At 46.3% G+C, this 17212-nt stretch overlaps 1 protein-coding gene and 1 long non-coding RNA gene across 6 annotated transcripts in view; one reads left to right on the top strand and one right to left on the bottom strand.

The window, feature by feature from the left end:
• Positions 1-17212, top strand: part of LOC138566924 (uncharacterized) — a 522453-nt gene that overhangs the window by 18346 nt on the left and 486895 nt on the right. The gene's annotated exons all lie outside the window — the stretch shown is intronic.
• The window catches only part of EXOC3L2 (exocyst complex component 3 like 2), a 543403-nt gene that overhangs the window by 478572 nt on the left and 47619 nt on the right, over positions 1-17212 (bottom strand). The window contains exon 2 of one of the 3 annotated variants that reach the window (XM_069644660.1): positions 12579-12650. The exons of the other annotated variants lie outside the window; for them this stretch is intronic. The gene's annotated coding sequence lies outside the window, so the exon portion shown is untranslated. The remainder of the gene's footprint in view (positions 1-12578; positions 12651-17212) is intronic. 3 annotated transcript variants of the gene reach the window in all.

The following is a 17212-nucleotide window of genomic DNA, read 5'->3' as shown; positions in this document are numbered from 1 at the left end:
CCAGTTACCTTTGCACCTTTCCCCATGTTTGGACCATGTTGCCATGACTACTAAGTGGGGGGTGCCTCCTGGCAGCCCTCCCACTGTTTGTGACCCTTCCTCTGCCCCCACCCTGTGCCTAACCTCACAAGGATTTCCTGTCCCGGAGTCCAATCCACTTGCGAGGCTTTAAGGTCATGCCAGTACTTATTCAGTTCCTGGCTGGTAAGTACAGTGTAGTCTCCAAGCACCCACAAAGGAATGTCTGCACACTGTATTGGTTAAAACACAGTCTTTATAGAATTAATATTCAAGGTTATGTACAATATCACAATAACTCACTTTGTACTTGGTTATCTATAATGGCAAATATACAGTTCTATGTGGTACCACAATTACTATTAGAGCTCTTTGAAGTGCGTGAACTGTACGGTTAAATGGCACACAAATCAGTTTGTAAAGGCAACCAACAATAGTGGTAAGAGGAAAGCAGTTGGTGAGAACAATTGACAGAATACTGACCCCGATACCTAGACACAGTTCTGTGTGGAGATCCCCCCCACCTGGGCAACCTGTAGAATAAAGATATATCACAAGCCCACTCCATATATTGTTCACACAAGACTTCCCAATAGTTCTGCAACCCCAAAGTACCTGGTGTTGTAGCGTTCCTCGTCTGGGAATCGACGGCCCTTCTTTAGTGTCCTCTCTTTAAGGCAGGAGTCACGTGTCGTCGAACGTCCGATGGAGAACAGGGTGAGCTACGACGGTGAAGTGGCAGCTTCGTTCCTAGCGGTGCTCATTGACGGGGAAGCGTAAACGTCCTGCAAGGAAGAGGCGTGCGGGGCACCTCTGTGTCGATAGTTCTGGATCGCAAAGAGTTTGAAGAACTGTGGCCCAGCAAGGGTGTCGAGTCGGCGTCTCTGTGGTCTTCGGGTGTCCGGGAAACCCACCGGCGGATGCTCCTCGGCATGTCGACGGTCGGGCCTTCTCCAGTGGGATAAGACGGGCGATGATGCAGACGAGAGCGTCCTTGGATCAAATGAAGGTCTTAGGCAAATGGGAGCACGGCGGCTCCGGTCGGCGATGGCAGTCGTCGACAGTAGCGGACAACAGTCCGGGCACTTCTCTTTGGGATTCTGCAGCAGTCCCCGTCTCCGGTCGGCAGCCTGTCGAAGGTCTGTCTACCAGGGAGCTTTGGAAAAGATCAGCTAGTGCACGATGGTCCCTCGTAGCTCGGGAAGAGGGTGCCTTACCAGGTCCTCTCTGGGTCAGTCCTTGGAGACAAAGCATGTTTCAGATTCTGAAGGCGAGCGACAGCAATTCTTCTCTTCCAGCAGGGCTTCAAAGTTAAGTTTCAGGTTTACTCCAGTTACTCATCGTAGTGGACTTCAGCTTCTGAACATGAATTCTAGGAGTAGGAGGCCCCCAGATATACTAGCTGGTCTCCCATTCATTCTGCTGGGTCACACTCAGGCAACCAATCGGTCAGAAGGGCATTCATGCAGGCAGGCAGCCAATCAGGTGCATCCTCATTCAGGCCATTCACTTGTCTCCATCAGGAATCTACCGATTCCAATGACAGAGCCTGGGCATCCCAACATGGAGGATACTCGGGGAACCTATCAAATTCAGCATGGAGCTGCCACCAGCTCATACCCTCTCTGTGGGCCACACACAGGTGCCCAAAACATACAGTAGGGGCACAGGGTTGTAGCCCTACCCATGGGTGCCATAAGGGTATCCCATGGGTCTGTTCACCAAAACCAAAAGAGAGAGCTCCACTGCCAGAAGTCCCACATCAACTCCTGCGTAGAAAACACGACAGAACACACAATAAAAGGCAGTAAAGGACAAGGATACGGAGGCCCTGTCCCTCCGATGCATTTCCAGCATCACAGTCGCCCCCCCCAGACTGAGGTTAGGGTGCCTAATCTCCCATGAGATAGACACCCTCATCCAGACGGTCAACATACCTTCTGGAAAGGCCATCTGCATTATCGTGACTCTTCCCTGGTCTGTGCTCTATGGTGAAGTCTAGCCCTTGTAGGCTAATGGACCACCTGAGCAGTTTCGGGTTTTCCCCCTTCATCTGCATAAGCCACTTCAGGGGCTTATGATCTGTTTGGACCTTGAAGGTAGACCCTGTAAGGTAGGGCCTAAAATGCCCAAGGCTCCAAACTATGCTGAAACATTCCTTTTCATCAGTAGCCCATATAAGTTCTCTACCCTTGAGTTGTCTACTGATGAATATGATAGGATGTTCCCTCCCTTTGTCATCAAACTGGGACAAGACTGTTCCAATTCCGGTGTCGCAGGCATCTGTCTGGACGATAAAGGGACGGCTGTAGTCAGGCGCACACAACATAGGTGTCCTACAAAGACTTTCTTTCACGCTATCGAAGACCCTCTGACAGTCTTCAGTCCAATTAACCTTCCTAGAGTGTTTGGGTGAAGTCAGAGCTGTCAGGGGTGCAGCTATGGTTCCATAGTCTGCCATGCATTTGCAATAATACCCAGTGAGGCCCAAAAAGGCTCTCACCTGGGTTTGAGTAGAGAGAGTCTCCCAGTCATGTACATCCTGTAACGTACTGGGGAGAGGTTGGATTTGACCCCCTCCTACCTCATGACCAAGATATGTGACTTTCCCCTGAGCTATCTGGCACTTGGTGGCCCTGATAGTGAGGTTAGCCCTTTTCAAGGCCTGCAACACCTTATCCAGATGTGTCAAATGCTCTTCCCAGGTGGAACTGTAGACAGCAATGTCGTCTAAGTAAGCCACACAAAAGGCTTCCAGCATACTGAGCGCATGATCTCTGGAAGGTGGCAGGGGCAATCTTCAACCCAAATGCATGACCCTAAACTGGTAGAGTCCCTCTGGTGTTGAGATTGCCGTCTTTTCCTTGGCATGGTCCGTCAGAGCTATTTGCCAATAGCCTGAGGTAAGGTCAGAGGTGCTCACAAATTTGGCAGCACCTATGGTGTCCACGAGCTCATCAGCCCGGGGCAATGGGTGCGCGTCAGTTTTGGTGACAGCATTGACTCCTCGGTAGTCCACACAGAACCTCCAATCCTTGGTACCTGTCTGGGAACTTGCCTTGGGGACAAGGACCACAGGACTGGACCAGGGACTGGTTGAGGGTTCAATAACACCCAGATCCAACATCTTGGCGACCTCAGCCTGGAGGTGGTTCTTAACTGTATCTTACATACGGTAGCATCTGCTTTTGACAGGCACACTATCACCAGTGTCAATCTCGTGCCTACACCACAGTGTAAGGCCTGGTGTCAGTGAGAACAGAGCGGCATACTGCCAGAGCAAAGCCCTGCAGGCCTTCTGCTGCTCTGTCGTCAGATCGGGAGAGAGATGTACTCCCTCCACTGAGCCATCCTGAGGGTTGCTATGCTGCAAATCCGGAAGGGGCTCACTCTCATCCTCTTCTTGCTCTGAAGCCAGCAAGAGACATTAGACTTCTGCTCGCCTGTGGAAAGGCTTGAGCCTTTTAACATGTAATACCCGAGGGGTTACCTCAGGGACTCCCATGTAAACCAGATAATTGACTTTGCCCATCTTGGAGATGATCCTGAAGGGTCCAGTCCATTTGTCTGCCAAAGCTTGAGGCTTGGTAGGCTCCATCACAAGGATTTCCTGTCCCGGAGTCCATTCCACTTGCGAGGCTTTAAGGTCATGCCAGTACTTATTCAGTTCCTGGCTGGCCTTGAGATTTGCTGTAGCCTGACCCATCATCTGTGTCATCCTCCGTCTGAGGCCTAACACATAGTCTCCCACTTGCTTGGCAGGACCTGGAGGGGTGGCCTCCAAACCTTCTCGGATTAAGGCAAGGGGCCCCCCTCACGGGATGTCCGAAGAGTAACTTAAAGGGGCTGAAGCCAACACCCTCTTGAGGTACCTCTCGGTAAGCAAACAGCAGGCATGGCAGGAGGAGATCCCATTTCCTCCTTAGGGACTCTTCCAAAGCACCTAGCATGCCCTTGAGAGTTTTATTAAATCTCTCAACCAGACCATTGGTCTGGCGGTGGTAAGAGGTGGAGAACCTGTAGGTTACCCCACACTCTTTCCACATGGTTTTCATGTAACTAGACATGAAGTTGGATCCTCTGTCAGAGACAACCTCCTTAGGGATTCCAACATGGGTGAAAATGCCCAGGAGAGCCCTGGCAACCACCTTGTCAGTAATAGTCCGAAGGGGTATAGTCTCAGGGTACCTGGTGGCATGATCGACCAAGCCCAGGATGAACCGATGTCCACATGAAGTGGGAGGGTCAAGGGGACCGACAATGTTGATGCCCATCCTCTCAAATGGTGTGCCAACCACTGGCAATGGCTGCAGATGGGCAATGACACTGCCTCCAGTTTTGCCAGACAATTGACAAGTTGGGCAGGTTCGGCAGTGGGACTCCACTTCTACTCCCATCCAGGGCCAGTAGAAATGGGCAGAGAACCTCTGCTTAGTCTTCTTGGTACCAAGATGACCAGCTAAGGGCACCTCATGCGCCAACTGCAGCAGGAAGGGCCTGTAAACCTGGGGTACCACCAACCTCTTGAGGGCACCAGGTTCAGGCTTAGTGGGCTCACTAACAAGGAGCTCGTCCTCCCAATACATCTGGAATGTCCTAGGCACTTCTCCTTGTGCCTGGGACAGGGCCTGCTTCCTCAGACCCTCGAGAGAGTGGCACTCTCTCTGTCCCTTACAGAAGTCCGCCCGGGAGGGTCCCTCTTCAGCTAACAAGCATTGAAGGTCGGGATGATCCTCCGGGTTGAGAACCTCTCCCATAGGAACGTCTTCTGGCTCTTCTCCCACAGGTGTTGGGACGGGATTCACCACTGGACCTAGCCCGTCCCGAGCCTGGCTCCCAATGGGTGCTGTCTGAACAGCAGGAAGAGCAATGGCTCCCTCCACAGAGGTGGCCTTCTTACACTTCCGTTTCCTTCGCACCTTGGATTTCCCCCGTCGGTGAGGGTGCCGGGCTCGCAGCAAGACTCTGTGTGACCTGCGATCGGGTGACTGCCACAGCAGCCATGGGTATACCATCCGTGATCATCCCCAACTCGACCAAATAATTTCCTAACAAATTGTTCGCAGGCACGTTGTCCTGAACCAGGACCGGAAGCTTAGCTGTCTTGTCTCCAATCGTAATGTTGACTAAGGCTACAGGCGATAATTTGGGAGGCCCACAAGCTAACCTGGTGGTTCTCAGAGGAGCACTGACATAGTCCTCTGGCTTGAGCAGGGTCCTGTCCACCACTGTCATGCTTGCCGCAGTGTCTCTCAAACCAGTAAAAGGCTGGCCATTCAAGAGGACACTTCTCAGAAACCTACGAGTGTTCTGTGGGATAGTCGCGAGTACTTCTGCGTACTGGTCCCAGGCCCCAAGGGACACTAAGGAAATCTCTACGGGAGCACCAAAGGTGATCCCAGTAGAGGAGGGGAAGACAGTGGCCTCCACCTCAGGTACGGTGTAGGGGTAGGTCAGGCTGACAGCCTGGACTCCAAGTGCCTTACCCTTACACTTGGGGTCACCCTTTCGGTGATCCAGAGCCCCACAATCCCAACAAGTGCCGGGAGTGCGGGGTACAGTACTGGAGCCAGTGGGACCCTGCTTTGCAGCAGGCGGACCACTACTCTTACTCCCACCCTCAACAGACTTATCCCCACTAGGTTGTTGGGTTTTAGGAGAGGCCGGTTTTGGTTTAACAGACTGTGATTGCTTTTGGGACTCCTCAGCTTTCTGAGAGGTCCCCTTTTCTTTGTCCTTGTCCTTCCCACTGGAGTCCTTAGGGGACACCCGGTGGGAGACCAATTTGTCAGCCAACCTAGCCAGCTTAAAGGGGTCCAAAATGTTCTGGTCAGCAACATACTGACGCAGTTCTGGTGAACAGGCTTCCGAAAAATGCTCAAAAAACAAAAGGTGGGACAATTCAACAAACGTTTTCTCTTTGTAACCATCAATCCACCCCATCATGTTCATGTGCGCAGCACTCACCCAGTCAATCCAAGACACATTCTCACGTTTCTTAAAATCCCTGAACCGTTTAAGGTATTGGGTAGGTGTCTTGCCAAACTTGGCAATTAAAGCAGACTTCATACACTCATACTGACCCCTTTCTTCCACACTCAGTTTCAGAATACAGTCATATCCATTCTGAGGCACTCTGCTTAACCAATCTCTCCTATCAACATCATGAATTGCACAAGCCATCTCAAACGCTTCAATCCATTGGAGGATATCAGAACCCTTCACATACACACCAACCAAATCTTTCATAAACTTGGTTGCTGGGGACCTGACACTCTCAACTGGTTTAGCTGAAGTCTCCACTCAAGCTTTCTCTAGCTGCATTTGCTGACATTTAGTGTCCTTGTCTTTGAGTTCAAGATCCCTATTCTTGAGTTCCACTTGCTGTGCCAGCTCCTCTTTCTTAAGCTTGGCATCTATTTATAACTTGTGATATTCAAAGGCCAATTTCATCCTTAATAATTCAAGCTCCAAGGAAGTGCTGGGGTTTGGAACAGAGGCAGCAGGAATGGTGGCATTCCCAGAATCGGATTCAGCAACAACCCTCGGGGTAGAGTCCTCATTGGTTGCATCCCCCCTTCAAGAATTTCACAATCAGTCTGGTAGTCCACCAGGGCAGCTATCGGCTCAGGCCGAGACTTATCCACAAAGTCTAACTCCCTGGCTTCACAAGCACTCTGGAGAGCCTCTAAGCTCATCCAAGTCAATTTACCATTCGCAATAGATTCCATTGCTTGTAATGCAGTTATCTCGTACACAGCTAAACCTCAATTTAACAAAGTGCAGATATGTTTGTAAGTGGCACGGTTATACACTGATTCTTAAAACCATAAGCATCCCACCGCTACCACCAGTGTAAAGGACCGGATGGGGGTGCCTGTACTTCCACTCTCTATATGGTAGAGGAGAGGCACAGAGAACCCCAGCCAAAATCCTCTATTATTGGTACGTGGTCGAGCAATCAAGGCCTAGCTTCTCAGGAGGTAGTGCGGGCTGGTTCTTAAGTACAGTGTAGTCCCGAAGCACCCACAAAGGAATGTCCGCACACTATCGGTTAAAACACAGTGTTTATATAATTAATATTCTAGGTTATGTACAATATCACGATAACTCACTTTGTACTCGGTTATCTATAATGGCAAATATACAGTTCTACTTGGTACCACGATTACTATTAGATCTCTTTAAAGTGCATCAACTGTACGGTTAAATGGCACACAAATCAGTTTGTAAGGGCAACCAACAATAGAGGTAAGAGGAAAGCAGTTGGTGAGAACAATTGGCAGAATACTGACCCCGATACCTATTCACATTTCTGTGTGGAGAACGCCCCCTCACCTAGTCAACATGTAGAATAAAGATATATCACAAGCCCTGTCCATATAGTGTTCACACGAGACTTCCCAATAGTTCTGTAACCCCAAAGTACCTGGTGTTGTAGCGTTCCTCGTCTGGGAATCGACAACCCTTCTTGAGTGTCCTCCCTTTAAGGCAGGAATCACAGGTCGTCGAACGTCCGACGGAGAACAGGGTGAGCTACGACGGTGAAGTGGCAGCTTTGTTCCTAGCGGTGCTCGTTGACAGGGAAGCGTAAACGTCCTGTAAGGAAGAGGCGTGCGGGGCACCTCTGTGTCGATAGTTCTGGACCGCAAAGAGTTTGAAGAACTGTGGCCCAGCAAGGGCATCGAGTCGTCAGCGTCTCTGTGGTCTTCGGGTGGTAGGAAACCCACCGGCGGATGCTCCTCGGCGCGTCGACGGTCAGGCCTTCTCCAGTGGGATAAGACGGGCGACGATGCAGACGAGAGCGTCCTTGGATCAAATGAAGTTCTTAGGCAAACAGGAGCACAGTGGCTCCGGTCGGCGATGGCGGTCGTCGACAGTGGCGGACAACAGTCCGGGCGCTTCTCTTTGGGATTCCGCGCCAGTCCCAATCTCGGGTCGGCAGCCTGTCGAAGGTCTGTCTACCAGGGAGCTTTGGCAAAGATCAGTTGGTGCACGATGGTCCCTCGTAGCTCGGGAAGAGGGCGCCTTACCAGGTCCACTCTGGGTCAGTCCTTGGTGACACAGCAGCTTTCAGATTGTGAAGGAGAGCAACAGCAAATCTTCTCTTCCAGCAGGGTTTCAAGGTTAAGCTTCAGGTTTACTCCAGTTACTCGTTGTAGTGGACTTCAGCTTCTGAACATGAATTCTAGCAGTCAGAGGCCCCCAGATATACTAGTTGGTCCCCCATTCATTCTGCTGGGTCACATTCAATTGGTCAGAAGGGCATTCATGCAGGCAGGCAGCCAATCGGGTGCATACTGCATTCAGGCCATTCACTTCTCTCCAGACACTCACAACAAGTTATGTGTATTGGGACAAGTACCCAGCCATTCAAGACTCCACACTGCATTCATACCAGTTTCGAGCAGGGCTGTCTCAGTCATTGTGTCAAACACCAGATACTAGACACCCACAACACAGAATGGGGATGCGCCACACACTCCATTCACCCAGATCCCACCCACAGGCGTACCAACAACATACGGTTGTTGGGAAGGCTCCAGCCAGTCTGGTCAGCACTTCCCCACACTACCATATGTGTAACTTCCACCCAACAGCCAGTCAGGGGGAAGGGACAGAGTCAGGGCTTCCCGGGACTTCGGGAAGATCAAGGTAACGGGCGATGGAAGGTAAGAGGCCACGTGGGCCATCTTGTCTCCATCAGGAATCTACCGATTCCAATGACAGGGCCTGGGGATCCCCAAAATAGAGGATACTCAGGGAACCTGTCAAATTCAGCATGGAGCTGCCACCAGCCCATACCCTGCTCTGTGGGCCACACACATGTGCCCAAAAACATACACTAGAGGCACAGGGTTGTAGCCCTACCCATGGGTGCCATAAGGGTATCCTATGGGTCTGTTCACCAAAACCAAAAGAGAGAGCTGCACCGCCAGGAGCACCACATGAACTTCTGCGTGGAAAACACAACAGAACACACGACAAAAGGCAGTAAAGGACAAGGATACAGACGCCCTGTCCCTCTGATGCATTTCCAGCATCACACCGATTTACTCTTGAGAAGGAACAACACTTAAATCACACAACAGACTAAATATGTAACAACAAACAACAAGTATGACGAAAACCAGGAACCTCAAACTTAAACTTTTCAAGAGTTCTAAACCCAGGGAGGGCCTACAACAAAGTTGGGGACCATCGCAGTTCCATGATAGAAAATGAAAAGTTGTATTACATGTGGTAACTCTTTCCTTCGGTAGTTCAATCGGCAGTGCATATTCTGAGTTTAGATATGAAGTCCCCTTTCTATACCCTTATTTAAAGGAGACTTTGCGGGAGCTTGTGGCCTTAGTTTTCTGACAGCCCATGTTATTGGGAGCACAGGAGATCACCTGCCTCTGTTCCCCAATACAGGATATAGTGGCATTATTTACACATGTTTGATGCAAGAAAGAGGAAATACTGCAGCATAATGTGTAATTACATGCATTTCTGTACAATTCAAGCATCATCATGAAAGATGTCCTTGTTAACATTAGGAAAACCATTTTCTCACAGGTGGCACTCTCCCCAATTGCTAAGCACCCTTCCACACTGTTTTCATTATTCAGTTCTGAACACCTTATCTTAGAGACATTTCAGAAATGTGCGGCACATTTGAACATTTCAATTTGTTAATTCTTCTCAGAGAGTGCAAACTCACCAGAGGCTGTTTGAAGCAGAACGCTCAAGGTTGGTAAAATATGGAAAAAGGGACCACACGACATCAGAATGTCACTATTGGGATGATCCTGGATCTAACGAGTGAAGATTTTCTGCTACCTTCAGTTACAGAAAGCCTGAAATTCCTGAGGTTGCCTTTTCCAGAGTCCTTCAGTATCTTCTCCAGGAAAGAATTACCATTGGCAAAACAACTTGGAAGGACTGCAGAGCACTGGAGCCATTTCTTTGCCTTTGCAGGGGGATCTCTTAGTCTGGTACTGGTGATGGTAACTGACTCTCGGGCTACGGCAAACAGGGCATGCCATAGAGAGGCTACAGCAGCACTCTATGTAGAAGTGCAGATAGGGCAATGGCCTTTTATGTATTTATTTATTTATCATACATATAGCCGCAATCGGCTTTGTATGTACATCACAGTAGCATCACCAACATCATATACATCAATTAATACATAAAATCATATCATCCATTACTTTAACAGAATCCCTGAGACAAATCCTGTAAAATTCCCATACAAACATTATACAATTTAACCATATGATAGATGTAACCAATAAAACACTCCAAATTTCATTTCCATCCCCACCTGGATACCATATTATTATGATTTCATGTATTGGTGTCTCAAACCATTCAAGCCAGCACATATGAACATAACATGTTCAATGGTTTCAATGGCTGATTTCCCACAGATGCTAAAAACTCTCTGCACTGGGTATCCCAAGTTTGGCCCCCTTTATTTCTAATACCTTTATGGCGGTAGAAAGATACTGCCTAACTATATTGCTAGTAGGGGAAGCGTCTATATATTTCAGGCACAAACTCCGCTGGAGCCTATACTGAAGCCGCCAAGACTGGTGATCTATTCTTGAAGTCAGTGAACATGAGATGCTGAATCATCCCTTATTAAGGTGCAAAGAAAGAACACCATGAGTGCCAAGTTTTATTCATTTTAAGACAATTAAAGACTGAAAAATGGACCAAATTGTGGTCCCCTGTCACGTGAGAGCCAAGGATGAAAATAGAAGTTGAGCATGGAGTTCCGGAATAACTCCTTTATATTCCCAGAGACAAGGATACTTTGCAAGGCCAAGTTCAAAGACAACCTTCATGGCAGAAGGCATGGGTGGTGAGAGATTTTGGGCTAATTGGGTGGGGAGGTACAGTCAAGTCCACCTCCTGGCACCTACGGTATGAGCATACATGCTGCTAGTGAGTTGAATGTTCCATACTGGCACGAGCGTGCCAACCAATTATAGATGGCCTTATACCGTGTACCTAATGGAGATGACTTGCACTAAAGGTGGGCATAAATTGTCCACCTGACAATAGATGTCTAATCACAACCCAACCCCTTATAGAAAGTATACTTAGATGTTTCCCTTGAACCAACCGCCACCCCTCGCAGGTTTCTCTTATTTTCCACGTAGTACGAAGTGAGATATGACACATTTTTACTATAAAAGTGTCATTTTTTGTATGATGCGCAGAGAGCTCATGCGACGTCCGTTGACATCTGTTGTAACTCCCTGTTTTAGACAATTGATATTAAAACAGAAACCTTTGCCATCTTCCTGACTTGGTTCCGTTATTTGTGTAAGAGCTACTCTGCTTCCCATCCACTGCATGACACGCTACCCAAAGGGCCATATGTACTCAGCTGTGAGGACCAGCTCAGTATTTGGACATTCTCTTGCATCCAGAATCTGTTCATTCGCTAAAATCTTCCTAAAGTACCAAACCTTGTGTATTCACAAATCCACCTAAAAGCCTGAAATAGGTCCACCATAATCGCCCCGTTTGCCAGGCACTTCAATTTATCGTAGCACATGGACGATTTATAACAATACTCCGTCCAAGCAATCATCAATTCAAACTTCAGATAGATATATTCGGTTGGGAGTGTCTTGGGCATCCTTATGATTACTCTCAAGATTTCCCCCTCTAACATGGTCAGTTGTTTCGTAAGACCAAACACACACCAGCTGTTGCCAGCTGATAACCCTATGCTACACTCCTGATGGGGAGACAAGTCCCCAAGGTTATTTTCAGTCTCACGTGAACCTAATCCGACTCCAACAAGGAGAAGTCTTAAGTCACGAGAGACCACACTGTCAATTAAATTACAATGCAAGAAAGCCTTCACTGTACTCAAAAAATATTTATATGCTAAACAAGATAAAAATAGCATCTGTCTCTCTGCTTGTCTACAGAGAAGCACCATAAAAGCTGAGACAAAACAGTTTTAGACAGATAAAGTATGTTTATGTATATAGACAAGTAAATTTCACAAAAGGTGCGTTCCAATGTTACATCCACACTATTAACTCATAGCGTGGTAATCATTAGAGACGAAAGTATTTATACATTTAAACAACGACAATATTCTGAGCTGAATCACAGTCCTCAAAAACATACAAATGTTCTCAAAATGTTATTCGTGAAGTAACACATTTAAATATTGAATTATTTAACACAATTGTCAATCTGGGCAGTACACTTCTTTCTGCTCAGAATCTCCTAAACACAACCATGTGTACCGACGCGTTTCGGATTACGCAACAATCCTTCTTCAGGGTGGGATGTGTTAAAGTTTCAAAAGTTGTTCATTAATTCCTACAAAAGGGAAGGACTACCTAATTAGACTTTTATGTCAGACGTGAGATTTCATAGGTCACTCTCAATGAAAAAGTAAAACTAACCTCATTCCAGTGTACTTATCAACAACCGGGATCAATCTGTATGATAAAAATGTACAGAAGTGGATTGTAGAGATTTGTTCTCAAACATGATTCAATTTTTAGACTAATACTGTTGGAATTAGGTGTACTCACTCGGAAGGAAGACCAGTGCCTCTCCCCGGGTGAACACGATGGTGAAGGGCTGGGTTTTCCAGTGGGTGGTGGCTGAAGGCAAAAAGAGATCGACTCAGTACTTGAATATGTGTTTAAATTTAATTTACTTATAACACTCTGAAGCTTGTAAAAAATGAAGTAATCACATGCTCAGTTTACTGAGGTATACTTGTTACGGTCACACATTTAAAAAATGTTCTCTTGATGTTCATTAATACATCCGACCGCCAAAATGTGCATACAACGTAGTGCAGCTCATATCTGGCTTTGTTGACTATAATCATCCCCAACAAATAAACTGAGATACTGTCCATACCCCCTAATGGATACGGCGCTCGTGTTAGTTAATGCTTAACATTAACTGAAAGACTCTCTCAGGCTCTCATGTGCTGATATAACACGCTCACTAGTTGGAAAAATGTGCCTGGGCATGTTAAGTATGCAACACGCCCTCTCTAATAGTATACTGCCAAAAGTGTATCGGGTGCCCGTCAACCAATACACAGAACTATTACCGCTCTGGGTGTCTCGTTAAGAACACTCACCATAAAAAATGCGCAACTCCCAGTACGACCGCACAGCTCGTCGCCAAGACGAACTCCTCGGGAGTATTCTGTTTATGTGGTCGACATGGAGGCGACGCGCTTGCGCGTTTCGACTCCAGATGTCCATCTTGGTATTGGACTCGGCGACTGCAGTCCACGACTCCCGGTACGTTGATCTCATTCTCTTTTGTTCACGGTACAGCTGATACCAAAAGGGCATACGCTAGGTAAGTCACAGTGGCACTATTCAAAAAAATGTTAAGGGCAAAATACACCCTGACCAGTTCCATATCAATTGAGAATGTGGAGAAGGCAGAAAAGTCATAAGGAAGGATAAAATGTATCAGAAACGGGGGGAGAGCGAGGGAGGGGGGCATCCGGGCAAATACCCAATGGTGCCACCACCTATCAATGATCTTATAGCTGAGATAGCTGTGAGTAAATTACTTCATGGCGGGAGAAGGGGTGAACCGCAGTAAAATACTGCTCCAAGCCCCTACCTCCCGCAAGCTTATTAGGGTGACCCATGGGAGAACGTGGAGTGACCTGGAAATCCAGTCACTCCCAATACCACTAGGGACCCTCACAGGTATAGTACAATAATCAAAATTCATACTGGGATACCTGACCTGATAACATATCTAGGCAAGAAGAGAAAAGATCTCCACGTATATGTAATTTGTCCTGCGGATTCAAGTCCGCTTACATTCTAATTTGACAGACTCTTAACTCTCTGTTGCCAGACTCAACATTGAACTCCCGGCGCCTCTGCTGTTCACACTCTGGAAAGCCACCCCAAAAATCACCAACAAGCAGTTTTCAAATGAATTTCAATACACCTCAACTCTTTATATCAGTCCATAATCATGAATCATGTATTCGGATGCAGCCTCAACAGTAGTGCCGAAAATACATAAAGGCACAACAGTTAACAAACACATGTCTGTTAATTTTTGTAAACAGTCTATACGCAACTTGACACAAATGATTAAAAGCACAGCAGGAGACCTTAAAGGAAACACATAAGGTCAAATTCAATGTTCATTCCTCTTGGACTCAAACAGTCCAAAAGATCAATCCAAACAATCTCCCTTTGGAGTAATCTCTTATGCACATCTCCCCCTCTTGGTCCCACCCTGACTTGTTCTAGGATCATACACTTAAGCTGAGCAATACTGTGTTTTGCTTCTAGAAAGTGCATTGATACTGGGTATCTAAGACTTTTTGTCCGAATGTTGGACTTGTGCTCGGTCCAACGCAATTTCGCTTTTCTCATAGTGATCCCAACATAATAGAAGCCACACGGACATTTGACGGCATAAACCACATTGGAAGAATCACAGGTGCAGGAATGTTTCAGTGTAATAGGTTTCCCTGTGTGTGGGTGTGAAATTATGTTGCCTGAAAGAATATTACTGCAATGCTGGCAGTTATGGCCGGGTTGAGTTCCCTTATATTGAGACTGCGCCTCCTGAGGCAAGGATAGGTCCGATCTAACCAAACTGTTCCTTATGGCCTTACTGTTCCTGTAGGCAAAAATCGGCAGCTGTTGAAAGAGTGTTTGTGTGGAGGGGTCCATTTGCAGCATAGGCTAATTTCTTTGAATGATGTTCCTAATTTTTTTGCTTTGAGCGGAGTATATGGTGACATAGACCATAGAGTCACCTTTGCTCCGTTCTTTAGATTTCAATAGAGTCTCTCTATCTATAGATGCCACCTTCCCTTCAATCTGAGTTAGGGTGGTAGGACTGTAGCCTCTTTCCATAAACTTATGGCGTAAGGACGCAGATTGTCTCACAAATTCCGTATCTTCAGAAATGTTCCTGCGATACCGTAGAAATTGACTCAAGGGAACACTGTCAATTGTCCTGCGAGGATGAAAACTCATTGCCAATAAAAGGCTATTTCTGTCAGTAGCTTTGGTAAATATACATGTTTCCAGGTTCATCTCTTTCACATATACTTCTACATCCAAAAAATTGATCGAGGTTTTACTGATGTCCGTTGTAAACTTAATCCTCGGGTGCATTCCATTCATCATGCCAAAAAATTCTTGTAGCTCTTCATCCGGTCCTGACCAAATCCCGAATACGTCATCAATGTATCTTACAAACATGGTTAGATGACGTAACCATCTTGCAGATGTTAGGACGTGTTCTGCCTCCAAGTAATACATATAAGTATTCGCATAGGCTGGGTCCATTGCAGCCCCCATACTGGTCCCTTAGACTTGCAGAAAGAACCTGTCTTGAAATTTTACAAAAATATTCATAAGGACCAGTTTGAGCAGCGTCAACACGAATAGCTGATCACCCTGGCAGTTGTTAGAGTTTAATAATAACCATTCAACGGCTTCTAGCCCCGCCTCATGTGCAATGTATGTATAGAGGGATGTCACATCCATGGTAAACAAGGTGTCTCTTCCTTTAACACATACTATCTCTTTTAGTTTTTTTTAAGAAGTGAGTGGTATCCTTAATGTAGGTCGGGGTTTCCTGTATGAGTGGTTGTAGAATCTTATCCAAATATTTGGCCAATGGTTCCTGGATGCTGTCACTGGCAGCTATGATAGGTCTCCCAGGAGGGACTACAAGTATTTTATGAATTTTAGGGAGGATGTAGATTACTGGAGTTATAGGGTGTGTCTTCTCCAAGAACGTATGTGTTTTTTCTGAAATAACTCCTCTTGTTTCAGCTTCATCCAAGACCTCTTTTATCAGATTCCTTACTAATTCGGTAGGGTTGTAATTCACTTCCTGATAAGTTTCTTGATCTGATAATTGACGTTCAATTTCTGCTATATATTTGGTCTTGTCCATGAGGACAAGGGCTCCTCCCTTGTCTGCGGGTTTAAAAATGATCTCGCTATTGTCAAGTAACTTTTTAAGCGTTTGTCGTTCGATCTTAGTGAAGTTGCTTCTTTCCTTGGTTCTAAAAGGAATTTGCTTAAGTTGGTCTAACACTGTTCTTTCAAACACTGTCAGAACGTGATTGTTAATAGGAGGATTGAACACACTCTTAGGTGTAAGTTCAAGAAATTCTGAAGTTTCTCTAGTGTCTTCATCTTCTGCAAGTTCGTTGAAGAAAACCTTTAATTTTAATTTCCTCATAAGTTTGAAAAAATCAATCTTTTCTCTCAAAAGATTAGTGTTGTATTGTGGTACAAATGCCAGACCTTTGTGGAGAACTCTTGATTCCATGTGTGATAATTGATATGATGAAATATTCACAACTATATCTTTTCCCCGGTCTGTTTCTTCCTCTCTGATTTTTTTCTTCCTTTGTCCCCGTCTGGTTGGTCTTTTTCTAAAAAAGGGACAGCTGTCCTCGGGACGTTCCCCTCGATATCTCAGGTCGCTGGTGTTAGTAATCTTGTATCAATAGTTACTTCAAGCTCCGCACTGGATGGAGTCGGATTGGGTTCACGTGATACTGAAAATAACCTTGGGGACTTGTCTCCCCATCAGGAGTGCAGCATAGGGTTATCAGCTGGCAACAGCTGGTGTGTGTTTGGTGTTTCATATTTTAGGATCTCGAGTGGCCTCGAGAATCTGCACCTGCTGCACCTGAAACTGTATATGAACTACCTGAGTTCAAATGATCATATCCTAGCGAAATGACCTGAATTTACATACTTTTAATATTGTTGTGCCTTTCACGTATACTGTTTTCAGTTGTTTCATAAGATCATGTCCCCATACTTCCACTCCATGTAGCATGCTTGTTGCGATTTTTGCTGTGTATAGTAATAGAACCATCTTAATAGACTAGCCGCTCTGTTTACCAATCAAAGAACTCATTGCACGGTCTATCTTCAAACGGTTTGCTTCCATAAACTCCAAGTACGAGCTCCTACTGAGCCTATCATCAATTAAAACACCAAGGTATTTATAACAACCTACTACTTCAATGGGTTTGGACTCTATTTTCCAAACAAATGTAGGTGAAGAGATATTTTTCCACCTAAATATCATACTTTTTGTCTTTCTGATGTTAATTCAAAGTCCATTTATCCTGTAATAGTCACCCAAAGCATCAAGCAACAATTGCAACCCACTCGGGGTGTAG

Source organism: Ambystoma mexicanum, chromosome 2p (genome assembly GCF_040938575.1).
Source record: "Ambystoma mexicanum isolate Mex_15411 chromosome 2p, UKY_AmexF1_1, whole genome shotgun sequence".
NCBI lineage: Eukaryota > Metazoa > Chordata > Amphibia > Caudata > Ambystomatidae > Ambystoma > Ambystoma mexicanum.
The sequence above is the reverse complement of the archived record's forward strand: the minus strand, read 5'-3'. Positions and strand labels throughout refer to the sequence as shown.